Source organism: Pristiophorus japonicus, chromosome 15, assembly GCF_044704955.1.
Source record: "Pristiophorus japonicus isolate sPriJap1 chromosome 15, sPriJap1.hap1, whole genome shotgun sequence".
In the NCBI taxonomy this organism is placed as follows: domain Eukaryota; kingdom Metazoa; phylum Chordata; class Chondrichthyes; family Pristiophoridae; genus Pristiophorus; species Pristiophorus japonicus.
Genome location: NC_091991.1, coordinates 93,857,389 through 93,883,199, shown reverse-complemented (window position 1 = coordinate 93,883,199; position 25,811 = coordinate 93,857,389). Strand labels below are relative to the sequence as shown.

Below are 25,811 nucleotides of genomic sequence, written 5' to 3'. Positions count from 1 at the left end.
CACATAAAATCAGAAATCGCATTAATCCATTAGTCATGTTAGTCACAGATCCATTAACCCTTTTAACTGTGCATTGTGACATTAACTCTTTTCACCAATCATCACAATCATTTTAATCACAGTAATCATTTTAACATCAAAATATTAACTCTTGTCATAAATCACGTCATCATACGAATCACAGTAATCATCTTGGCTCACTCTTGCCCTTACAAAAGTCTCTTTGTGGGGACCGCCAACCGTGTAAGGCCCCTTTAAGACTCCCGGGTACATTTCCCTTTTAAGACACCATTTTGCTTTTTCCACGAGGTTTCTACTGGGTGCCGCCATTTTAGGTGCTCTGCTTGCTTCTCTCTGCAGAACTTTGCTGCCACAAACTCGCTGTGCTGCTGCCTACTCTTCCTCTCTCTCTCTCCGCAAACAGTTGGCGACCAAAATGGCCCGAAGAGCGCTCCGGCCACGAGCGGAGTGAAGAAGCCTCATCGCTACAGACCCGGCACCGTGGCTCTGAGGGAGATCCGCCGCTGCCAGAAATCCACCGAGCTGCTGCCTGCTCTCCCTCTCTCTTCTCCAGCTCGGTCGGCGCTGCTGCTGGTCCCAGCGCCTCTTTCTCACTCTCAGACTTTGCAGGGGAGAGTCTACGGCCGCCGCTGATCTGCCCAACCCCACACACACTTCCTTTGCTGCCATCCGATCCTCAGGTGGAGGCCTGCTCTGCCTGTGAACATGGGGGACAGCGGTCTGTGGAGGAATGAAGTCTTCCCAGCTCCCACGGACCTTCCTCATCCATCTCCTGCTGAGTAGCGTCGGCCCATCGCGTACAATAATCCACAAAGGCAAACCGTGCATCTCGCCACCGTGAGATACCTGCACATCCGCTCTGCCAAGAACAGATATCAGTTCCTTGGTTTAGGTGCACAGCTTCGCCGTGACCGGGATCAGCTTGGGTTGTGCAGCTGGGTTGATCCACAGTTCATCAAAAGTTTCCTGACTCATCAGTGACCGACATGACCCCGTGTCCACTTCCATACTCACTGGGACTCCGTTAATCTTGACTTCCATAATCACTGGGGCCGAATCGTCGGAACACGTATACAGTCCCAACGCATCATCTTTTACCTGGGGCTGGGATGCCCGTCGAGCCAAACCGCAATGCTCCTCGCTGGATAGCAGATCATCTACCATCTCCTCAGCCACACGGTGAGTCGTGTTTCTTTTGCACATACGCTGAAGGTGGCCTTTCATGTGGCAGGTACTGCATGTATACTCCGCAAACCTGCACCGGTGAGCCCCATGGCTTCCTCCGCAGCGCCACCATGGTGCTACTCGATTAGCCCCCCTCGGCGGACTCTGAGTTCCAGGACCCTGAGGTCCGTGCTCTCTGCCCTGGGCAGAGTCACGTTCTGCAGTTTTGTCCGTGACGGGCGCTATCCTGTGAATATTACCTGCCGGGTTCGAGACCGTGTGGATCATCTGCTTGGTGCTCCAAGTCGAGGTCATAAATGCCCGGCTGATGTTGATGGCTTGCTGCAGGCTCAGGTTCAGTAGATAGCAGCTTGTGAAGGAGACCCTCATGGCCAATCCCCATAACAAAGACGCCTCACAATGCCTCGTTAAGGTATGTGCCAAAATCGCACGCGCCGCAAGTCACCTGATGTCCGCAGCATATTTTGTGACATCCTGGCCCTCAGGTCTGCAGTGGTGGTAGAATTTGTGCCTGGCCGTGAGGATGCTCTCCTTCGGTTTCAGTTGGTTACGAATGAGTCCAATCAGCTCCTCATATGACTTGTCCTTGGCTCTCGCAGGTGCCAGCAAATCCCTGATGAGACGGTAAACCTCCTCGCCACAACTGGACAGCAATATCGCCTTACGCTTCTCTATCAGTGCGTTCGTGTTCCCTGTCAGGTCGTTTGCTATAAAATAGTACTCGAGCCTTTCCGTAAAGGCATCCCAGTCATGACCCTCTGTGAAATCCTTTAGCGTGCCCAAAGTAGCCATGGTTGCGTGACAAGCTCATCCGTGTCCTCGTCGCCAATTTGTGATGTATGTAGCACGCAAATCACTGACTCCACACAGTTTGGTGTTGTAGTAACTGCTGTGACATAGGCCCTTTATTGTGTAACTCCAGAGTGGTCAGCCTTTTATACTCTGTCTCCCACCACAGTGCCCCTTGTGGCACACCATTGTAACTATACATTTAACGTACATGGACAATACATAACAGGAAGTTTGTATATATATTCATGAAGTTGCTTGTGTGTTATGCTGTTTCAAGGGGCATTTGTTACATTCTTTATTAGTTGGTGGCGAGGGGTTATTGCTGTGCTGCTTGAGGGCACACTCTTGTTAGAAATAATAAAATGTTGATTTGACCATTTGCATTGTTGTCATGTGCATTAATTGATAATTTCACAGAGCTGCACCATGAGCCTACAATATACGATGTGACTATGAGGCTCAGTCGTCATCTGGTCGTTGATTCATCGGAATCGATGCAGGATGGGGCGCTGACGTGTGGCCCTTGCAGCGGCAGCATTGGCACGGTGCCTCCTCCGTGGCTGCTGATCCACCTCCTCGTCTGCCTCGTTATGCTCCTCTTCCTGAGGTGGAGTTGCAATCCCCAGTGGCAATGCCTGGTCCCTTATAATGGCCAGGTTGTGCCGCATGCAGCAAGCCACAACAAAGAGCGAGACTTGATCAGGCGAGTACTGAAGGTTGCCTCCAGAGCGGTCAAGGCATTGGAAACGCTGTTTTAGCACCCTGATAGTCTGCTCTATGAGTTTCCGGGTGGCCGCATGACTCTCATTGTACCGATGCTCAGCACGGGTGTTGAGGTTGCGGAAGGGTGTCATGAGCCAGGTAGCTAGACTATAGCTTTTGTTACCGAGCAGCCAGCCGTGACCTTCATGTAGTGGTTGGAAGAGTCGTGGCACAGTGCTCTCCCGCAGGATGAAAGCATCGTGTGCCCTGCCAGGATAGCGGGCATTCACAGCGAGTATGCGCTGCGTGTGGTCACACACCAACTATACATTGAGAGTGATAGCCCTTACGGTTAAGAAACACCTCCGCATTCTGGCCTGGTGTACGCCATGCCACATGGGTGCAATCAATGGCGCCCTGAACCATCGGAAGACCCTCTATCCTGGCAAACCCACATGACTGTTCCTCCCTCATCATGGGAAACTTTATGTAGTCCATTCTCCTGTGGGAGAGAGCACCTGTGACCATACGGATGTAGCAATGAGCAGCAAATTGCGGCAGGCTGCAGATGTCCCCTGCTGTAGCCTGGAAGGAGTCGGAGGCATAGAAACTGAGAGCCAGTGACCTTTACTGTGATGGACAGCGATGTCCTGGTCCCGATAAAAGCTTCTAGGTCTGGCTGCAGGAGATGGCGTAGCTCGGTGACGACCTCCTTGCGGAACCGAAACTTCCAGCACACTGCTCCTCAAACAAGTGCTCCCAATAAACCTGTGGGGGTTAAGGCCTCCTATCCTGACGTCTACGTGGTCTCCTCATTTGTGGCCCTATATTCCCAATCTCCCTTCTCTGTAGACACTGCCTACCAATTGCTTGGAGGAGGTGAAGGTGGCATATTAGCACTGCACCCATCTAAATGCACACCTGAAATAATTTCTTAACTGTAACTTTGAAGACAATTTGCTGCATCAATCCCAGAGATGTGGAAAAGTAGCACTCACCATGACCTCTGAGTAACCTGGGTGCTCATCCCTTTAAATTACCCTCCCGGCATCGCCCAAGGAAGCTGGGGCCATCTGCTTTCTCTGGCGTGTTCAGCGGCTGTCGGTAAGTGAGGCGCACAAACCGAAGTTCTCGTCCGGGGTGCTAGTGGGGCATTGCACACGTATTGACATCATGATCTGGCTGGCGTTAGACAGCGAGGCGATAACTGTTAGCACCGCCGGTAAAAACGAACCGAATTTTCCGGGTGGCGCTAAAATCTCCACGGCTGGGCGTTAAGCTATGAGCGACATTTTACCGTCACTCTGGGGCGCTAACGGGACCCAAATTTTGCACCCAACATGTTTTAAATTGAAGGGTCACCTTCAGTTCTTTGCCTTTCCCGGATGCTCTGGCTCTCTACCCTTGCAAGGAGGGAAAAAAGAGAACTTTGAATGGAAGTGATGGAATGAGCATAAGGGATGGATGGGGTACATCTGTAAAGGGTGACAATGAGGAAGTGGCATGACATTGCTAAATAGTCTCCTTCTGTGACATTACTTCCTATGATTGCATTAGGCTGAGGGTGAGTGTCAGTAGTGGTTAGCCAGAGTGGGTTGTGAGTAAGTGTATAAAGTGTGAGGGATGACTGCACCTTACAATATAGGATTGATGTGCAGGAGTAGGCTTGGGATGGCAGGGTGATGGGGTTGGGGTGACACATACATCAGGTTGTAGTTGAATGTGGCGTTGCACTCACCTTTCCTAACCTCAACAGATCATTAAATCTTTTGTGGCATTGAATCCAGGAGTGGCTGACATCACCCCTGCTGCTGACCTCCTGGGCAATCTCCAATCATGCCATTTTGGTCTCTTGCGTCCGTTACCAGGAAACATTCGGCTAGACTTTCCACTTTACATCGCCCATTTATCGCCCAAAATGGACCTCTATCGCCCATTTTGACCAAAAAGTGGAAACTGGACGGAAAATTAAGCCCCCAAGTTTCGGCTCACTTCGCCGAACTGATCGCTGAGGTGATCGCCCGCACATCGCCCATCCCAACTTTCGGCACATCGCCGGCACTTCGCCGGGCTGATCGCTCGTCGAGAACATCGCTGGATAATAGTTGCTTTTCCCGGGCCTTCCCCATTGAAATGGGCACGACGGACACCATTTTGAATTTCGGAGGAAGGGAGGTGGCAGCAAAAAACTGCAGCTGAGATATTTGTTAGTTATTTAAGGCTATTTTACAGATAGATCGACTCAGATTTATACTTATAATTCATTGTACAATTGTAGCTTAGTACATTAAACATTTTTTAACTGAAAAGTGCATTTATAACAAGTGAAAAAAATTATTGCTAGTGATGGGGCCTATGCTTTCTGTGCCATTACTCGTAACTGCTCGCACGCTGGTTTCTGAAAGGATCAATCGAAGAGGTGGCAGAGTAATGCATAGACAGAGGAGACAGGGGAGGTGAACATACAGCCAACGAAGGTATTTGGAAAAGCAATCTTACCTCAACTTGTCTAAAAACACGTGTCTTAGGAAGCTGCGCTTCCGGAAGGAGGTCATCGATGAGATTTGCGAGCTCGTCAAGAGGGATTTGCAGCCTTCCAGCACCATCAGAATCACACTATCCGTTGAGGTAAAGGTTACTGCAGCACTAGCCTTCTACACATTGGGATCCTTTTAGGCTTCAGCTGACGATATCTGTCGTATCTCTCAGCATGCCACATACTGCTGCATTCAGCAGGTGACTGAAGTGTTGTATATACTGACTAGAGATGTACTCTATGTGTAGTCGCTGTGAGATTGTATAAGATGGGGACGTGTTTACCTGATGTACCATCAATAAGGTTCATACCGTGTACCTACACGCTGGCACCACTAGAGGGTGCAACTGGTGGAGACTGGGGATTTCCTGCCCTGGTGGCAAGGCCCTGTATAAAAGGCTGCACACCATGCTTGCACAGCACTCTGGAGTTTGGAATAAAGAACCAAGGTCACTACAGTTCAAGTACAACACATTGCTTTGTGGAATCATTCATAAGTACATTATAGACATAACAACTGGCGACGAGAATAAGGACTTTCACGTGATCATGGCTACCTTTGGCACACTAAAAGACTTTGCAGAGGGTGATGATTGGGATGCCTTCACGGAAAGGCTCGAGCAATATTTTGTGGCAAATGACCTGGCAAGGGAGACGGACACATTGACGGAGAAGCACAAGGCTATGCTGCTGACCAGTTGTGGGCTTGAGGTCAACCGCCTCGTCAGGGACTTGCTGGCACCCACGAAGGCCAAGGATAAGACATACGATGAGCTGACTGAACTAATTCGCGACCAACTTAAACTAAAGGAGAGCATCCTCACGGCCAGGCACAGATTCTACACGCACCGCAGACCTGAGGGCCAGGTGATTGCAAAATATGCTGCCGACCTCAGGAGACTTGCGGCACCGTGTGATTTTGGCACGCACCTCAACGAAGCATTGTAAGTCATCTTCGTTATAGGAATTGGCCACGAGGGCCTCCTTCACAAGCTACTATCTGCCGACACCACAGTCAAGCTGCAGAAGGCCATCAGCATCAGTCAGGCGTTCATGACCACGACCTGCAGCACCAAGCAAATCATTCAGCCTGTGGATGCAAACCCGGCAAGTACTGAACACAGAATGGTGACTTTCACAGGCAAGACTGTAGAACATGGCTCTGTCCAGGGCAGAGAGCACAGACCTCAGGGTTCCAGAATTCAGAGTCCGCCAAGGGATGCTAATTGAGTAGCACCATGCTGGCGTTGCAGAGGAAACCATAGGGCTCACCAATGTCGGTTTGCGGAGTGAGTATGCAAAGCCTGTAACACAAAGGGCCACCTCCAGCGTATGTGTAAAAGAAATACGACTCACCGTCTAGCAGAGGAGACGGTAGATGATTTGGCCAGAGAGGCAGCTCAGCCCTAAGAAGAAGTGTATGGAGTGTATACCTGCACCACCGATTGTCCTCCAGTGAAGATGGAAGTTGAGATAAGCGGCGTTCCAGTCTTCATGGAAGTGGACACGGGATCGAGCCAGTCAGTGATGAGCCAGGATGCCTTCGAGAGGCTGTGGAACGAAAAACCCAAGCTGGTTCCAGTACAGGAAAAGTTGCACATCTACACCAAGGAGCCGATCCCAGTCCTTGGTAGTGTGGATGTAAGTGTAATCCATAATGTCATGGTGCATAAGTTACCTCTGTGGATTGTTGCAGGTGATGGCCCAACGCTACTCGGAAAAAGGTGGATGGGGAAGATCCAGTGAAAATGGGAAGACCTCTTCACTCCAGCAATCGATGTCCGCGTGCTCAGAGGCAGAGCAAAACCTTGGGCCAGGTACCAGAGAACAGATCAGCACAGCAACTGAGGCACAGACCATCCATCATGACTGCATGGCAATTAAAAGACCGGAACGCTCTAAAAATACTTTCCCAACTCCAGTGGCAGGACTCCTGGGGAGGAAGACCGAAATCACAAGCACTCTTCCAGTCAATAGCAAGAACGTTCTTCCTCAGATTAGGAGACCAAAACTGAACACAATATTCCAAGTGAGGCCTCATCAAGGCCCTGTACAACTGCAGTAAGACCTCCCTGCTCCTATACTCAAATCCCCTAGCTATGAAGGCCAACATACCATTTGCCTTCTTCACCGCCTGCTGTACCTGCATGTCCACTTTCAATGACTGATGTACCATGACACCCAGATCTCGTTGCACCTCCCCTTTTCCTAATCTGTCACCTTTCAGATAATATTCTGCCTTCACGTTTTTGCCACCAAAGTGGATAACCTCACATTTATCCACATTACACAGCATCTGCCATGCATTTGCCCACTCACCTAACCTGTCCAAGTAACCCTGCAGCCACTTACCATCCTCCTCACAGCTCACACCATCACCCAGCCTACTGTCATCTGCAAACTTGGAGATATTACACTCAATTCCTTCATCTAAATCATTAATTTATATTATAAATAGCTGGGTCCCAGCACTGAGCCCTGTGGCACTCCATTAGTTACTGCCTGCCATTCTGAAAATGACCCATTTATCCCGACTTTCTGCTTCCTGTCTGCCAATCAGTCAATACATTACCCCCAATACCATGTGCTTTAATTTTGCACACCAATCTCTTGTGTGGGACCTTGTCAAAAGCCTTTTGAAAGTCCAAATACACCACATCCACTGGTTCTCCCTTGTCCACTCTACGAGTTACATCCTCAAAAAATTCCGGAAGATTTGTCAAGCATGATTTCCCTTTCATAAATCCATGCTGACTTGGACTGACCCTGTCACTGCTTTCCAAATGCGCTGCTATTTCATCTTTAATAATTGATTCCAACATTTTACCCACTGTCAGGCCAACTGGTCTATAATTACCCATTTTCTCTCTCCCTCCATTTTTAAAAAGTGGTGTAACATTAGCTACCCTCCAATCCATAGGAACTGATCCAGAATCGATAGACTGTTGGAAAATGATAACCAATGCATCCACTATTTCTAGGGCCACTTCCTTAAGTACTCTGGGATGCAGACTATCAGACCCCAGGGATTCATCGGTCTTCAATCCCATCAATTTCCCAAACACAATTTCCCGCCTAATAAGGATTTCCTTAAGTTCCTCCTTCTCACTAGACCCTAGGTCCTCTAGTATTTCCGGAAGGTTATTTGTATCTTCCTTCGTGAAGACAGAACCAAAATATTTGTTCAACTCGTCTGCCATTTCTTTGTTCCCCATTATAAATTCACCTGAATCTGACTGCAAGGGACCTACATTTGTCTTCACTAATCTTTTTCTCTTCACATATCTATAGAAGCTTTTGCAGTCAGTTTTTATGTTCCCGACTAGCTTCCTCTCATACACTATTTTCCTCCTCCTAATTAAACCTTTTGTCCTCCTCTGCTGAATTCTAAATTGCTCCCAGTCCTCAGGTTTGCTGCTTTTTCTGGACAATTTATATGCCTCTTCCTTGGATTTAACATTATCCTTAATGTCCCTTGTTAGCCAAAGTTGAGCCACCTTTCCTGTTTTATTTTTACTCCAGACAGGGTGTACAATTGTTGAAATTCATTCATGTGATCTTTAAATGTTTGCCATTGCCTACCCACCATCAACCCGTTAAGTATCATTTGACACTCTATTCGAGCCAATTCACATCTCATACCATCGAAGTTACCTTTCCTTAAGTTCAGGATCCTAGCCTCTCTGTCACTCTCCATCTTAATAAAGAATTCTACAATATTATGGTCACTCTTCCCCAAGGGGCTGCGCACAACAAGATTGCTAATTAGTCCTTTCTCATTAGACATCACCCAGTCTAGCATGGCCAGCCCTCTAATTGGTTCCTTGATATATTGGTCTGGAAAACCATCCTCCACCACATTGCGACCAGTTTGGTTAGTCCAATCTATATGTAGATTAAAGTCGCCCATAAAAACTGCTGTACCTTTATTGCACGCATCGCTAATTTCTTGTTTGATGCTGTCCCCAACCTCACTACTACTGTTTGGTGGTCTGTACACAACTCCCACTAGCGTTTTCTGCCCTTTCGTATTGAACCATACAGATTCATACAGATTCCACATCATCCAAGCTAATGTCTTTCCTTACTATTGCGTTAATTTCCTCTTTAACCAGCAACGTTGCCCACCTCCTTTTCCTTTCTGCCTATCCTTCTTGAATGTTGAATACCCCTGGATGTTGAGTTCCCAGCCTTGGTCACCCTGGAGCCCTGTCTCCGTGATGCCAATTATATCATATTCATTAATTGCTGCCTGTGCAGTTAATTCGTCCACCTTTTTACGAATACACCTTGCATTGAGTCACAGAGCCTTCAGGCTTGTCTTTTTAACACACTTTGGCCACTTTAGAATGTGGCCTTTTTTGCTTTTTGCCTTGGGTTTCTCTGCCCTCCACTTTTACTTTTATCTTTTGCTTCTGCCCCCATTCTACTTCCCTCTGTCTCCCTGCATAGGTTCCCATCCCCCTGCCATATTAGTTTAACCCCTGCCCAACAGCACGAGCAAATAATCCCCCGAGGACATTGGTTCTGGTCCTGCCCAAGTGCAGACCATTCGGTTTGTACTGGTCCCACCTCCCCCAAAACTGGTTCCAATGTCCCAGGAATTTGAATCCCTACATTCTGCACCACTCCTCAAGCCACGTATTTATTGTGTTCCGAACACAGATGAGGCTGCACACAGGGAGGTTAAAGTAACAGTGACGTCAGTCTTTATTAAGACACTCCAGAGTGAGGAACAGGCCTTAGGGGCCAGTTTATGTACAGTGCTCCCAAGGGATGCTGGCTTCCCTTGGGACTTCAGGGGATGAGCTCCCTGGTGGCAGAACATGGGAGTGCATGCTTTACAGATACGCAACATCACTCCCCCCACAAAGTCAAAGTGAAAACTCTTTACAAGGTGAGGCGGTCGGGAGCCTTTCTTTCCCTGGTGGATCGCCTCAGTACAAATGTCTGTTCTGGTGTGTTGGCTGTGCCCTCGCTGGGCTGGCGTGTGGTTGGCCCTGCAGGGCTGCTAGGTGAGCCTGGCCTTGCTGGGCTGTTGGGCGTGATGGGTTCGATTTCCTGGTCCAGAGTGGTGTCGTTGATCATTTGGGTGTGTGTTGTGGGCTCGAAAAAGGTGGTGTCTGCTGTGGGTTGTTCAGAGCAGTCTGTGAACCGCAGCCTCGTTTGGTCCAGGTGTTTTCTGCAAATTTGTCCATTGTCTAATTTGACTACAAATACCCTTTTCCCTTCTTTAGCTATCACCGTGCCCACGATCCACTTGGGACCATGTCCATAGTTTAGCTCATACACAAGGTCATTCAGATCAATTTCCCCTGACACAGTGGTGTGACCATCGTTTACATTTTGTTGCTGCCGCCTGCTCTCTACCTGATCATGCAGGTTGGGGTGAACCAGCGAGAGTCTGGTTTTAAGTGTCCTTTTCATGAGTAGCTCAGCTGGGGGCACCCCTGTGAGCAAGTGGGGTCTCGTGCGGTAGCTCAGTAGTACTTGGGACAGGCCGGATTGGAGTGAGCCTTCTGTGACTCATTTAAGGCTCTGTTTGATGGTTTGTACTGCCCGCTCTGCCTGCCTATTGGAGGCTGGTTTAAACGGGGCCGAGGTGACATGTTTGATCCCATTGTGGGTCATGAATTCTTTAAATTCGGCACTGGTGAAACATGGCCCGTTGTTACTGACCAGTATGTCAGGCAGGCCGTGGATGGCAAACATGTCCCTCAGGCTTTCAATGGTGGCGGTGGCGGTGCTTCCCGACATTATTTCACATTCAATCCATTTTGAACAGGCATTCACCACCACCAGGAACATTTTACCGAGAAACGGGCCCGCATAGTTGACATGGATCCTCGACCATGGTCTGGAGGGCCAGGACCACAAACTTAGTGGTGCCTCTCTGGGTGCGTTGCTCAACTGAGCACATACTCTGCATTGCCGTACACAGAACTGTAAGTCAGAGTCGATACTGGGCCACCACACGTGGGATCTGGCTATCGCTTTCATCATTAGTATACCAGGGTGTGTGCTGTGGAGATCCTAGATGAACGTCTCCCTGTCCTTTTTGGTAGCACTACATGGTTACCCCACAACAGGCAGTCTGCCTGAATGGACAGCTCGCCCTTTCGCCGCTGGAACGGCTTGATTGGCTCTTGCATTTCAACGGGGATGCTGGCCCAGCTCCCATGCAGTACACAGTTTTTTACTCGGGACAGCAGAGGATCTTGGCTGGTCCAAGTACTAATCTGGCGGGCCGTGACAGGCGATTTATCATTTACAAACACTTCCATGACCATCAATAAGTCTGTGGGCTGCGCCACCATCAACAAGTTTGCAGGCTGCGCCATTTCCATCCCCGTGGTGGGCAATGGTAGCCGACTGAGAGCATCCGCACAGTTCGCGGTGCCTGGCCTGTGGTGGATGGTATGGTTATACGCTGATAGCGCGAGTGTCCACCTTTGTATGCGGGCTGAGGCATTAGTATTTGTCACCTTGTTTTCAGCGAACAGGGATGTGAGGGGTTTGTGATCGGTTTCCAGCTCAAATTTGAGGCTAAACAGGTACTGATACATTTTCTTTACCCCGAACACACACACTAATGCCTCTTTCTCAATCATGCTGTCGGCCCTCTCGGCATTAGACAAGCTCCTGGAAGCATAGGCGACAGGTTGCAACTTCCCCGCAATGTTAGCTTGTTGTAAGACACACCCGACTCCATACGACAGCGCGTCACATGCTAGCACAAGTGTTTTACACGGATTATACAATACAAGCAGCTTGTTGGAACATAAAATGTTTCTGGCTTTCTCAAAAGCAATTACTTGTTTTTTTTTCCCCATACCTAGTTCTCACCTTTGCGCAATAACACATGTAGGGGCTCTAAAAGGGTGCTTAACCCTGGTAGGAAGTTACCAAAATAGTTGAGGAGTCCAAGGAACGACCGCAGCTCCGTGATGTCTGTGGCTTGGGCGCGTTCCTGATAGCCTCTGTCTTGGCGCCTGTGGGCCGAATGCCATCCCCCGCAATCTTTCTCCTCAAAAACTCCATTTCTGTTGCCATGAAGACACATTTTGACCTCTTCAGCCGCAGCCCTACGCGATCCAGTTGCTGGAGGACCTCCAGGTTTTGTAGGTGCTTGGCGGTGTCCCGATCCTGAAAGATCACCATGTGTGGTACCGACTTGAGTAGGCTCTCCATGTTTCTCTGGAAGATCGCTGCAGCCGACCGAATTCCAAAAGGGCATCTGTTGTAAATGAACAGTCCCTTGTGCGTGTTGATGCAGATGAGACCCTTCAAAGACTCCTCCTGCTCCTGCGTCATGTAGATCGAAGTCAGGTCGAGCTTGGTGAACGTTTTGCCTCATCCCAGCATCGCAAATAGATCGTCTGCCTTAGGTAGCGGGTATTGATCCTGTAGCGAGAAACGATTAATAGTTACTTTATAATCGCCGCAAATCCTGACTGTGCCATCACTTTTGAGTACTGGAACAATCGGGCTGGCCCATTTACTGAATTCCACTGGGGAGATGATGCCCTCGCGTTGCAGCCTGTCCAGCTCAATTTCCACTCTCTCCCTCATCATGTAAGGTACCGCTCACGCCTTGTGGTGAATGGGTCGTGCCTCTGGGACCAAGTGGATCCGCACCTTCGCCCCGGAAAAGTTTCCAATGCCTGGCTCAAAAAGAGAAGGAAATTTGTTAAGAAACTGGGTACATGAGGCCTCATCGACATGTGATAGCGCTCGGATGTCATCCCAGTTCCAGCGGATTTTGCCAAGCCAGCTCCTTCCAAGCAGTGTGGGGCCATCGCACGGGACAATCAAGAGTGGCAGTTCATGCACCGTGCCCTCGTAGGTGACCTTGACCATGGCACTGCCCAGGACAGTGATAAACTCTTTGGTGTACATTCTCAGTTTTGTGTGGATGGGGCTCAGGGCTATTCTGAATGCCTTGTTTTTTTTTTAATTTTTTTTTTTAATTTGTCGTAGCCAATCTTTCCAATTCTTTGTCAGATCACAAACGCCAGAGGTCACCTTGCACACATCAAGGATCACCCTGCGCTAATGCTCTTAGCCAAAAGGCCTAGAGCCCAATCACCATTCCTGGAAGTACTGCAATACCAGGTTCGTGCCATGGAGGTGGATGGGTCAGCAACCTCACACACCTCCGTGGAGGTGGATGGGTCAATCCACCCCACCCACTTCCTATTTCCAAAAAGCATAGGAGAACCACCTTCCTGATCCAGGGAGAACCACGTTGGGGTCATGGTTACTCCCCTGTCAGGTCAGTTACGCATGATCTTAGCCAAGAATGCCTTGTTGCACCACAGTCTCTCAAACATCTTTTTACTCATGGTGGATTGGCTAGCGCCAGTGTCCAGTTCCATGGCTACGGGTAAGCCATTCAATTTTATGTTTAGTATTATAGGTGGACATTTCGTCGAAAATGTGTGCACCCCGTGTACTTCAGTATCTGCCTCCTCTCTCTGAGGCTCGAAATTGCTTTGATCCACCATGGACCGATCTTCCTCTGCCACGTGGTGGTTAGCAGATTTTGCAGAGCTTGCAGCTCATTTGCAAGCTCGTTGGAGGTGCCCCATTGTTCCACAGCTCTTGCAAACATACCCTTTGAAGCGGCATGAATAGGCTGAATGGAAGCCTCCACAACGCCAACAAGGTGTGAATTGAATTGCATTCATCCTTTCTTGGGGACTCTGAGTCATCTGGGTCACCTGAGGCCTGCTGGCAGTTACAGATTCGTGGGTTCTGCCCTGTACATTTCTGTTTGCAAACACAGTTCCAGTTAATTTATGAACATTGTTAGTACTTGTGTGCTGAGAGATTTGTTTGGTGTTATCACTGGTGGACATAAACACCTGTGCTATCGCAATGGCCTTACTGAGGGTCGATGTCCCTACAGTCAAAAGTTTTCGTAGGATGGTCTCGTGGCCAATGTCCGGTACAAAAATGTCTCTGAGCATTTGCTCCAGGTAGCCATCAAACTCACATTGTCCTGCAAGTCGCCTTAGCTCGGCGACGTAGCTCGCCACTACATGATCTTCAGATCGCTGGCACGTGTCGAACCGATACCTCGCCATCAGCACACTCTCCCTCGGATTAAGATGCTCCAGAACCAGTGTACACAGCTCCTCATATGACTTATCTGTGGGTTTCACTGGAGCCAGAAGATTCTTCATCAGACTGTAAGTCGGTGCCCCGCAGACTGTGAGGAGGATCGCTCTCCTTTTTGCAGCGCTTCCTTCTCCGTCCAGCTCATTGACTACAAGATACTGGTCTAGCCGTTTGACATAGGCTTCCCAGTCCTCACCCTCCGAGAACTTCTCCAGGATGTCCACAGTTTGCTGCATCTTTGCGTTGGATTCGTATTCTCGTCGCCAGTTATTGTGTTCCTAACACAGATGAGGCTGCACACAGGGAGGCTAAAGTAACAGTGACCTCATTCTTTAATAAGCCACTCCAGAGTGAAGAACAGGCCTTAGGGGCCGGCTTATATACAGTGCTCCCAAGGGATGCTGGGATCCTTTGGGACTTCAGGGGATGAGCTCCCTGGTGGCGGAACATGGGAGTGCATGCTTTGCAGATACACAACAGTATTCATCTGAGCTATCCTGCGATGCCTACTCTGACTAGCACGTGGCACTGGTTGCAATCCTGAGATTACTGCCTTTGATATTACTGAGATTACTGACCTTAGTCTTTTATTGCAGGTCTCCAGAGTGCCTCTCCAGCTTGTGAGGCCTCCTTAAATACCTGTGCTCGCTAGGATTATGGGATCTCTTGGGACTCCAGGGGTTGAACCCTCTGGTGGCTGTAAATATATACAAGTTTACATATATAACAACACTCCCCCCCGCCCAAAGTCAACAATGTAACTATTTACAAGGTGAGATGATCTGGGGCTCTTCTTTGCCTGGTTGATCATCTTGGTGCAGATGTTGGTATTGGTGAACCGTCTCTTGGGCCCTCGCTGGGCTGCTGTGCAGCTGGCTTTGCTGGTCTGCCTGGTGTGGTGAGTCCTGCTGGGCTGCTGCGGATGATGGGTTCTGCTTCATGGCCAACCACGGTGTCGGTTGCCACTGGTGTGTATGTTGGGGGGTCAAAGAAGGTAGGGTCCAATGTGGGTTGCTCAGGATAGTCCGTGAATCTGAGTTAGTGGTCTGGCCACGGCCATCTTTGTCTTCAGCGCATCACCTTGTGATTTGGGCACCATCTTTCCTTCATCCACGATGTCGACTGTGGTGATCCTCTTCTCCTCGGGTTCTGCCTCTGCAGTTGGGAAGTCGCCTTTGGATCCGATTTTCTTCCTCCGGAGTCCTGCCACTGGAGCCGGAAGGTGTGTTCGGGTCGTCTCAGCTGGATCATCTCCATGCAGTCATGTTGAGCGGTTTGTTTCTCGGGTGCCGTGATGGCCTGCTTTCCGGTATCAGGTTCAACTCTCAGGTGAGGGCTTGCTTTGCCTCTGAGCGCAGACGATGTCGATCGCTGGAGGGGTGAAGTCTTCCCTCTTCCAATGGATCTTCTCTATCCACCTTCTGCCAAGCAGCGTTGGTCCATCACCTGCAACAATCCGCAGAGGTAACTTGTCCACCGCGCCATCATGGAGTACTTTTACATTCACGCTATCAATGACTGGGATGATTTCATTGGTGTAGGTGCGCAGCTTTGCCTGAGCCAGGGCCAACTTGGGTCGTTCAGCCGGATTGTCCCATAGCCTCTCAACGGCTCCGTGATTCATCATTGACTGGTTCGCCCCTGTGTCCACTTCCATGAAGACTGGACTTCCCTCTATCTCGACTTCCATCTTCAGCGGGGAGCACTCGATGGTGCAGATAAACATGCCACGTACCTCCTGTAGGACTGGGCTGTCTCTCTATCTAACAAGTCATAATCCACGCTGGATTCATGGCCATTTGCGGACTCCTCATCGAGGAGTAAATCCTATTTCTCTTACACATTCGCTGGAGGTGACCTTAAAATGGCACTGGTGAGCCCTGTGATTCCCTCCACAAAGCCAGCATGATGCTACTCAATTAGCCCCCCTCGATGGACTCTGAGTTAAGGGACTTGGGGGTCTGTTCTCTCTTTCCTGAGAGGGTTCGTGCTCTACAGTCCAGCTCCTGAATGGTGCCACTCTGTGCACAGTACCTGCCGGGTTTGAGTCCTGAGGGTGAGACATCTGCCTAGAGCTTCAGGTCGAGGTCATGAATGACTGGCTCACAGAGATGGCCTTCTGCAGTGTGACTGTGGTATCCGCCAACAGTAGCTTGTGAAGAAGGCCCTCATGGCCAATTCCAATAACAAAATGCCTCGCAGCGCTTCGTCGAGGTGGGTGCCGAACTCGCACGGTGCTGCCAGTCTCCTGAGGTCTGCGGAATACTTCGCGATTTCCTGGCCTTCGGGCCGTCGGTGGCTATAGGACCGGTGTCTGGCTGTGAGGATGCTATCCTTGGGCTTGAGTTGCTCCTGGATCCGGGTTACGAGCTCCTTGTACGACTTGTTCTAAAATCACATTTGGTTCATGAATGTCTTTCAGGGACGAAAATCTGCCAGTTGGTGACTCCAGACCCACAGCAATGTGATTGGCTCTTAACTGCCCCCTGAAATGGCCGAGTCACTCAGTTGTATTAAAGCAAACAGCGGACCACGCGGCATTAACCTCGGCACTGGATTCGGATGCGGCAAAGGCACACGCAGCCCAGGTAACCCTGCAACCTACTCCTCACTAACATCTCGGGACTTGTTGCAAAATTGGGAGAGCTGTCCCACAGACCAGTCTTATCCACAGAATCATATCCCCGTCAATGCCCCAGACTCCACCATCCCCCTCGCTGGGTATATCCTGTCCCACCGGCAGGACAGACCCAGTTTACGTTTCTAGCTCTCTCTCTCTCTCCAGTTTCTGCTTCTCTCTCTCCTGCCCCAGTTTGTGTTTCTATCTCTCTCTCTCACTCCAGTTTGTGTGTTTCTCTCTCTCTCTCTCCAGTTTGTGATTCTCTCTCTCTCTCTCCTGCCCCAGTTTGTGTTTCTATCTCTCTCTCTCTCACTCCAGTTTGTGTTTCTCTCTCTCTCTCTCTCTCCAGTTTGTGATTCTCTCTCTCTCTCTCCTGCCCCAGTTTGTGTTTCTATCTCTCTCTTTCTCCCAGTTTGTGTGTTTCTCTCTCTCTCTCTCTCACAGTTCGTGTTTCTCTCTCTCTCTCTCCCCAATTTGTGTTTCTCTTTCTCTCTCCTGGTTTATGTTTCTCTCTCTCTCTCCAGTTTGTGTTTCTCTCTCTCTCTCACAGTTCGTGTTTCTCTCTCTCTCTCTCCCCAATTTGTGTTTCTCTTTCTCTCTCCTGGTTTATGTTTCTCTCTCTCTCTCCAGTTTGTGTTTCTATCTCTCTCTCACTCCAGTTTGTGTTTCTCTCTCTCTTGCCCTACCTATCTTAGTTTGTGTTTCTCTCTCTTTGTCGCTCCCAGTCTGTGTTTTTCTCTCTATCTCCCCAGTTCGTGTTTCACTCACTCCCTCTCCCAGTTTGTGTTTCTCTCTCTCTCCCCAGTTTGTGTTTCTATCTCTCTCTCTCTCTGTCCAGTTTGTGTTTCTATCTCTCTCTCTCTCCAGTTTGTGTTTCTATCTCTCTCTCTCCAGTTTGTGATTCTCTCTCTCTCTCTCGCTCTACTTCTCCCAGTTTGTGTTTCTCTCTGTCGCTCTGTATTTTTCTCTCTATCTCCCCAGTTTGTGTTTCTCTCTCCCCTCAGTTTGTGTTTCTTTCTCTCTCTCTCTCCCTCTCCAGTTTGTGTTTCTATCTCTCTCTCTCTCCCCAGTTTGTGTTTCTCTCTCTCTCCCCAGTTTGTGTTTCTATCTCTCTCTCTCTCCCCAGTTTGTGTTTCTCTCTCTCTCTCTCTCTCTCTCTCCCCAGTTTGTGTTTCTCTCTCTCTCCCCAGTTTGTGTTTCTATCTCTCTCTCCAGTTTGTATTTCTATCTCTCTCTCTCTCCAGTTTGTGATTCTCTCTCTCTCTCTCTCTCTACCTCTCCCAGTTTGTGTTTCTCTCTGTCGCTCTGTATTTTTCTCTCTATCTCCCCAATTTGTGTTTCTCTCTCCCCTCAGTTTGTGTTTCTTTCTCTCTCTCTCTCCCTCTCCAGTTTGTGTTTCTCTATCTCTCTCAGTTTAAACTAAGTTAATTGGTAATGAATTTGATAATGGTTTATTTTATTTAAACCCGTATATTTGACTTTCAGTTATGTGGAAGCAATAGAAGCTGAATATTTTCAGGCAGCATTTGAAATAGTTGAGGGAAGGTGAAACATCACCATCTGTTGTCCAGATTGAGTAATGACAGGGTGCCACACTTGCTTTGATTGTATGGCTGGAATTTCCCGTACGCGGGCGTGCCCAGTGGGGGCGGTGGTCCTGACGGATCGCGATCCTGTTGCTGGCTCCATCCCGCTGCACAGGACGACATGGTGTCAATGGGGCCTATTGATCCCGCCTTGAGCGTTACCTGGCCCAATTAAATGGTGCCTGTCTGCCGATGTCATCGATGATGCGTTTTCCACCGGGCTATTTAAAGGAGCCAAGGCCACGTTGCATTTGAAGGTTGGCCTAGGTGAGTGCAGGCACACCACACCACACCACAGCACACCACAATTCCATTGCTGGCCAGACCAGCAGAGATAACTACACAGAGGCAGAGGGCTGCTCCCATGGCCCCTTCCATCTGCTTGTGGAGAAAGTCAGAGCATGCAGGGTGGTCCTCTTCCTTGCTGATGGGCAGAAATGACCTCCACAGCAGATCAAGACAACATGGTTGGAGATTGCTGAGGAGGTCATCAGCATTGATGTGGGCAGGAGGAACTGCGTGTAGCGCTGCAAACATTTCAATCATTGCTCTGTGAGCCGACTCACGCATCACCCACTGGCTGGTAAAACCCCAGACGGCTCCTTAGTGAAGAGTGAAGCTCATGTACTGACCATGACTAAACCATGAATGCAATCTACCCAATCCTGGCACACAACCGTAAAACGTAATGAATGTAAGTCACGGAACCGAGGTGCCACGGTACAAACTGAAAAAAATGTTTTTTTTCCTTTCTTTGTACTTGCACTGTATCTAATCCTGTATGTTAATGTAACGGGCCGGCTGCATGATCGCGCTTTGGGGGGGGGGGTGGTGGGGAAATAGATGTATGTAGCCATGGACTCACACATGGATTACAGCCAGAACCCACTGGAACCTCCACCGCATTATCGATTTGATAACCACTACCCAACGTTGTAGCAAAAGGGGATGTGGGGGTTAACAGGGAGAGGGCCAAGTCAAAGCACAGCCAAGGTGCAAGGGCTATTGGCACTTAAGTCTGGGGAGAGCTAAGCCAGAGCACATAGTGCAAAGGTAATTGGCACAAAGGACTTGGGGGAGAGTGATTTTGTATATGCTGACTATGGATGTACTCTATGTGTAGTCACTGTGAGATTGTATAAGGTGGAGACTTGTTTACTTGATGTACTATCAATAAGGTTCACACCGTGTACATACATGCTAGCACCACTAGAGGGTGCAACTGGTGAAGACTGGGGATTTCCTGCCCTGGTGGCAGGGCCCTGTATAAAAGGCTGCACACCATGCTTGCACAGCACTCTGGAGTTTGGAATAAAGGACCAAGATCACTACAGTTCAAGTACAACACATTGCCTTGTGGAGTCATTCATAAGTACATTACAGGCATAACATGAAGCTCTTTACGCTCACAGAATGAACTTTATAAGCTTCCCTATGACCAGGAAGGCACAGACTGGGAGGGCTTTGGGTTTCTCCAGAATAACAAATTTCCCCAAAGTGCACGCACATCGCCCTGAAAGCGTCTTTACAGAACGCGGAGGTGTTTCGTAACAAAGGGATTCCACTCCCTAAATGTGCAGCTTGTTGTTGACCACAGCCAACTCATTCTGACAGTTAATGCTACATTTCCTGGCAGCATCCATGATGTGCACATCCTATGTGAGAATGCTTTCCTTGACCTGTTTGTCAATCAGCCAGAAGGTCATGGTTGGATGCTGGGGGATAGGGGATGTGGCCTTGCCAAGCTGGCTGATAGCCCCATTGTGTAATCCCGTCACTGAAGCAGAGAAACATTACAATGAAAGCCACATTGTGAGAAGGAACATTGTCGAGAAGACAATTGGAGTCCTAAAGTAGCACTTCAGAAGCCTGGACCACTCTGGTGGCAACCTACAGTACCAGCCTGACCAGGTCACTGAGTTTATTGTGGTGTGTTGCATGTTACATAACCTAGCAATAAGGAGAGGACAGCAAATACCTGATGGGGCTGCAGGTCCACCTCCAGAAGGAGGGGAGACAGAAGAGCCAGCCGGTGAGGAGCAAGGAAGAGGAGGAGGAGCAGGAGGAAGAGGCTGGTGAGGACCTCTGGGAGGACCAGCCTGGCGATGTAGCCATGGTCCTACCACCCGCCCCCCCCACCCCCCGCGAGAAGAACAGTACCCCATGGGGGTTACGCAGCCGCAAAGCTGTTGCGTCAGCAGCTGATAAAGGAACGCTTTGCATGAACTTATATTGGGGATCGTCACATTTACATTTAGATTAACAATTATGTTTATACAAAAGTTGCATTTGCGATGAGTTACGTTGAGTTATGTTTTAGCCTTGCCTGCACTGGCCTGGCCTTTGTAGTGCAGCATTTGCATTAATGCTTAACTTAAGTAATGTTATTACAAGACAATAAAGATGTTAAATTATTCAAAATTCCTAAGTTAACTAACCTTGTCAGAGAATGTACAACAATTGTTAAAATCATTAACAAAATTTATTGCAAACAGAATTATTTTCAAACATCCACCTCTCTACCCACCCACTCATTCCACCCCCCCTCAACTATGAACAAACATTTTAAACAATTTAACATACAATGAACAATGATCTCTCCTCTCTTTCTCTGCCTTCCTCCTCTCTCTCGATCCTCTCTCTCTCTGCCCCTCCCTGTGCCTTCTGCGCACGTGTGGATGACCCCTGACCTCCCAAAATGCGTGAAAAGAAGTCGGCCGAAAAAAATACCCACACATGTGCAGAAGTCCGTTGCTAGGGAAGCTTTTGCCTTCCACATCGCTGGCCATTCGGTGGGCAAACGTCACATCGCCAACATTTCGGATCGCCCATTTCACATTGCTGGACTATCGCCGAGTGGAAAATCACTCAAAAAAAAGGCCGATGTTCCAGCGATCAGTAAGGCGGAGACATCGTACATTGCTGGAACATCGCCCATTTTTGGGGCGATGGCCAGCAAAGTGGAAAGTATAGCCCAATATGTCCCTGCAACTATTTTGTATAAAACCATAAATCAAGTGCACCCTTATTAACAGGGGGCACTAAAACCAACAATTAAACCAGTTAACTTTTTACCAGAAACTTAAATCAAATTAAAATTTGGTTGCAGAGGGTGATGATGCACTCAATTCCCTCTGGTGCCCAACTCTCGTGGAAGGCCACGAGCGTACCATGTGCTCCATCTCCAGGAACACCCTGGCTCCAACGTACCCGCGGAAGAGAGGCAGGCAGTCGAGCTGAATGACCCCCTCGACTGCCCGCTGCCTGGACCAGTTAATGGCCACCTTACAATATGTCCCTGCATGCTCGAACTTCCTGGAGCAGGACTTCCAGGGAGGCATCGGAGAATCTGGGCGCTGCCTTCTGCTCAAGCTTCAGAGCGAAAATCTTTAATGTCTCGCCAACTGCACCTCTCCCAAAGACCTGTGTTGTGCCTCCAACAACCTTCAAGTGTGATATGTGGAAGGCACTAAAACTGACAATTAAACCTTAAATATCTGAGCTCAAGGTGAGTCATTGATGATGTCATTTAACTGGCCGAGGAACCCGCAGGCCTACCTCAATTGATCTAATTCAGTTATAGACAAAGTGGACAGTGTGCTACCGAGAGGTTCGTGAGGCTGACCCACTATACGACCCCCCCGCCACCCCCCTGCCCCCCACACCCTCGCTGGCATCCGACTCACCTCACAGGTAAAAATTCCGGCCCCTATCCCGTATAACAGATTCTAGAAACTTCCCCACAACAGACATTAGACTAATAGGACCATAATCTCTCCCACCCTTCTTAAGATAATCAGCAACACTGATTCTAACCTCTCATCCTCTTTATCTACAGATCAATCACAGCATGAACAAGAGAAGGAGGACGAGAAGACTAGTCCCTCCACCTCTGGGCATGGCCTGCTCTTTCACCCCCTGCATCACCCACCCGATCTTTCACATTGACCAGCACAGAGACACTCAACCAGTGGGTGAAAGATAATGAGAAGTTTGTAAGCAAGGTCAAATAGCTAGCATTATGTAAATTGTCAGGTAATGATAGTAGTGAGGGTTAAATGAGATTAAATCATACTCTGGACACATAAAGATACAAGACCCTGCAGTGGTGGGCTGATGTGGGAACAGAATGTTCATTGGTGGATGAGCGTCAGAGCATGTGGAGAACAGAAGAGAAGTGTGAAAGGAGAACAGGGCTCTCTGTAATAAATATCTCAGGCAGATAAGGAAGTGACAGATAGCAAGGACAATTCTAATCATTTATGTGTGAGGAATGTCCGGAGAACAATAAACAGATAGCAACCTTAAATAAGGAATATAAGAAACTTAAGAAATAGGAGCAGGAGTAGGCCATACGGCCCCTCGAGCCTGCTCCACCACTTCATACGATCATGGTCCACTTCCCTGCCCGCTCCCCATAACCCCTTATTCCCTCATCAGTTAAGAAACTGTCTATATCTGTCTTAAATGTATTCAATGACCCAGCATCCACAGCTCTCTGAGGCAGCGGATTCCACAGATTTACAATCCTCTGAGACAAAAAATTCCTCATCTCAGTTTTAAATGGGCGGCCCCTTATTCTAAGACCATGCCCCCTAGTTCTAGTTTCCCCCATCAGTGGAAGCATCCTCTCTGCATCCACCTTGTCAAGCCCCCTCATAATCTTACACGTTTCGATAAGATCAACTCTCATTCTTCTGAATGCCAATGAGTAGAGGCCCAACCTACTCAACCTTTCCTCATAAGTCAACCCCCTCATCCCCAGAATCAACCTAGTGAACCTTCTCTGAATAGTCTCCAAAGCAAGTAATTCCGTTCTTAAATATGGAAACCAAAACTGTACACAGTATTCCAGGTGTGGCCTCACCAATACCCTGTATAACTGTAGCAAGACTTCAAAAGGGATTGATGGATCGAATGCAAAAGGAGGGATGGGCCCCGACGGGAAAAAAAAAGTGTGAAAGAACAGAGAGAGTGGTGATGGCGCAGAAACAGAAAGAAAAACTGGGACATTTGAGAGGACGAAAAGCAGCCCTCAAAGCCTACGTGCTAGACTCCGTTCTAGTTATGAAAAGAAAGGATAAAGATGCAGCCTTGAAAGAAAACAAATTGAACGAAATTGAAAGAAAAAGTGTCTTCGATTGTTTGAATGAACGAAGTTACCGAGAGACAAGTCCTCTGTGTAAAATACCAAAACCTAATTTGAAGAAAGGAGATCAAAAAAAAAGAGGACATAACTTACTAAATACTAGTTGATATTGGCTGTGAAAAAAAAGATATTGGTTTAATTGAAAAGATTTTTATGAGGTAAAAGACACTCTCCATTGAAAATGATTTTAGATTACGAGAAAGTTTCATTGCAGTTTGAAAAGATTTCCAGAATAGACGTGTTTATCAAGAAAAGTCCCGAACAGTCTAAACATGCAGGAGGGTTTTAAAAATAACGAGAAGCGATCTAAACTATGCGAACTCAGCACAGAAAGAAAAATTGGGAATTAGAAAATCTTACTGATTTTAAAATTCTTTTCGGAAATGTTGGAATGTATACAGCTTGTGTGAAAATTAAAGTTCAGTAAACAAAATAGCTATTAAAAATGTGTGGTATCATTTTAAATCAATTAAAAAAAAAATCTTTGGCAAGTACTTGAATTAGAAGTTGAGGAAAAAATTGAAATTTAATCTAAAATGCTGTCTGTCCTGATGAGAAGACTTCTATTATGACGACTTTACTAATGATTTCTGCTGTTTTAACGGATTCCTAATTTCTAAGCAAGTTTTGAAAGCACAAAGTCTTAAAAAAAAACGAAATTCGGATGATTACGTGAAGTCACGTAATGACATCAGGCCTTCTTACAAACCTGTAAAGAAGTTAACCCTTTCCATTGACAACTATTTTATATTGGACATTATTCATTTGGATTTCTTAATAGAATAAAGAAGACTCACCTGACAGATAAAGGAAATGGTGGGATAGTCAGAATAAAATAAAACAGAACTAGCCCATGTAATAATACTCGCCTGATACAAATAATGAAAAAATTATTCTAGGAACAGACTTAACAAGGGAATTTAAACTATTAATAGACGCCGAGCTTAACAAAATAATCTGGCCGCAAGCGGATGGACGTAAAAGCAAGTACTCCGCGCCCTTACGAGACATTGCGAAAATGGGCAGTGCTAAACCACTGGCCCGGGATTAGGGATAAGAGTCGGGGGTAGACGGGGTGATATGCCAGGCCCTAGAGCCGGTATGGGCCAAAACAAAGCAGGACACGGGCCTCGTTGACATGACGCCGGTTAACGCCCCAGGGCCCGAACATGAGGAACATAGGAGAAAACCCGGCAGAAGGCCTCCTGGGGGCAGTGAAGCTGCACCAGTGTGGAGAAAGGATGGAAAAGTCACAGCCCCAAACTGCATTAAGCAGACATTACTGGAACTACACTATGGAGTGGCCCATACAGGCAGGGGACCCATGATGGAGTGGCTCATGAGAAGATTGGTGGTGGTCCGGAATGGGGCGGGATATAGCCAAACACTGTCAGCGCTGTATAAGGTGTGCGCAACATAATTGCGGTAAGCCAATTAAGATACGAATGGGGCACCAACCAAGGCCCCAAGGGCCATGGGAAAACATACAAATAGATTTTACTGGACCACTGCCTGACTCACGGGGAAAAACGATATTGCTTAGTGGTAATAGGCCAGTTCACCCGATGGGTGGAAGCTTACCCAACAAGGAACTGTACGGCCACTGCGGTAGCTAGAATTCTGGCGGAAGACATAATCCCTAGATGGGGGGGGGGGGGGGGTGCCGTTGCAAATGGACTCGGACCAAGGCACCCACTTCACGGGGAAGGTAATAAAGGCGGTATGTCAACTAATGGGAATAAAACAAATTCCACATACCATACCATCCCCAAAGTTCAGGAATGGTAGAACGGATGAATCGAACCCTTAAGATAATGATCGCAAAGGCAATCTGAGAAACTGGGACTACATGGGTTGATGTGTTACCCATCATTCTGATGAAACTAAGGGCGGTCCCTAATCAAACAACGGGCTTATCCCCTTATGAGTTAATGACGGGAAGGGCGATGCAACTCCCAGAAGGGATCGTCACAGGAGGGACTGATGTGGGACCCTTAAGGGATAGGATCAGGAGGTACGTCCTGGAAATGAGCAACAGTCTTAAGGAGATGAGAATGCAGGTCAGGGATAAGCAGCTCCGACAGGACGAGAAATTAG

General features: G+C 48.2%; 1 long non-coding RNA gene across 1 annotated transcript; it reads left to right on the top strand.

Annotated features, from left to right (window-relative positions):
* The first annotated feature begins 370 nt into the window (after positions 1–370).
* Positions 371–24,072, top strand: LOC139281566 (uncharacterized). The gene is made up of 3 exons (XR_011596891.1): positions 371–1,200; positions 16,782–16,947; positions 22,404–24,072. It is a non-coding gene; the product is annotated as an uncharacterized lncRNA (long non-coding RNA).
* The last annotated feature ends 1,739 nt before the right edge of the window (positions 24,073–25,811 follow it).